Source organism: Octopus bimaculoides, chromosome 5 (assembly GCF_001194135.2).
Source record: "Octopus bimaculoides isolate UCB-OBI-ISO-001 chromosome 5, ASM119413v2, whole genome shotgun sequence".
Lineage (NCBI taxonomy): Eukaryota > Metazoa > Mollusca > Cephalopoda > Octopoda > Octopodidae > Octopus > Octopus bimaculoides.
Genome location: NC_068985.1, coordinates 54,032,668 through 54,034,050, shown reverse-complemented (window position 1 = coordinate 54,034,050; position 1,383 = coordinate 54,032,668). Strand labels below are relative to the sequence as shown.

At 39.3% G+C, this 1,383-nt stretch overlaps 1 non-coding gene across 1 annotated transcript; it reads left to right on the top strand.

Moving 5' to 3' along the window:
- The first annotated feature begins 1,153 nt into the window (after positions 1 to 1,153).
- Positions 1,154 to 1,272, top strand: LOC128247955 (5S ribosomal RNA). The gene has a single exon (XR_008264291.1). It is a non-coding gene; the product is annotated as a 5S ribosomal RNA (ribosomal RNA).
- The last annotated feature ends 111 nt before the right edge of the window (positions 1,273 to 1,383 follow it).

Sequence of the window (1,383 nt, the reverse complement as noted above, 5' to 3'; positions counted from 1 at the left end):
GGTACGCATAAGTGGACTGGCTACACCCCTGGCAGAGACCTTGAATTTAGGTCTCACTTGGCTTGCCGGGTCTTCTCATGTACAGCATATTTCCAACGGTCTCGGTCAGAAGTCATTGCCTTAAACAGTGAAGTTTATTTACAATTAGTGTGCAATTTCAGATATGGAGACGCACACACATATACATATATATTTATACACACACACACACACACACACACGCAATGGGCTTCTTTTGATTTCCAGCTACCAAAGTTACTCACAAAGTTTTGATCAGCCTGGACGTCTGAACTCAAAGCAAATGATTACAAAGCAAGCTTCTTAACCCATACAGCCTTGTCTGTGCCTGTATAAAACAAAAAATAAAACAAGTCTGCTCAGCAATGGACCCCAGTTTTATTTTTTTCATTTTTTTTTAGCTCCCTTTTTTAATGCTTTAGAGTCTTGGATACTGGCAAGCAAGGTTCATGGACATAATTCAATTTCAAGGGAGTACTAACAGTTTCTGTAAAAAAAAAAAAAAATGTGTGGCAGGGAAATAAAAAGAACAATATTGTGAATATCATCTCTATGGAGATAACAATTCATTCTCATTCTCTCTTTTGTAGATGAATAGTCATGTAGCTCATCTTCAGCAAGAACCTGCTCTACTTCAACCTCTTTTCTCCTACCTTAACCACTACCTTCCATTAAGATGTGCCCACCACCACCACCACATCTTTGGATTTTGTAAACTTGTGAGCTGCATGATGACCTCAATAGTGTTGGTGACACAAAAAAAAAAAAGCAGGCTGTACACACTGTAAAGTGATTGGTGTTAGGAAGGGTATCCAGCCGTAGAAACCCTGCCAAAGCAGATACAGAAGGATTATGCAGCTGTTGAACCCATTTGTCAAACTATCCAGCCCATGTCAGCATGGAACATGGATATTAAATATGGATGATGGTGATAATGATTTCAGTTAAAATGATAGAATTGTCTCTAGAGGCACATATTGCTGATGGAGTCGTCATTTAAGCTCTATCACAGTTTAGTAACCAAGAGAGAGAATATAGAAAAAGAAAAAAACCTAAGAATTTGCTTAGAAAAATTTCAGAATTCATTTAGAGAGTCAACAAAGTGACATAAGGCAGTGAGTTGACAGAATGGTCAGCAAATGGCCATATCACTTTGAAAACACCGGTTCTCGTCCGATCACCGAAGTTAATCAAAGTCGAGCCTAGATAGTACTTAGATGGGTGGCCGCTTGGGAAACCTAGGTGCTGTAAACACAAAAAAAAAAAGAAAAAAAAAAGACAGAGAACTGGCAGAAACGTTAGCATGCCGAGCGAAATGCTAAGCGGCATTTCGTCTGCCGTTACGTTCTCAGTTCAAATTCCGCC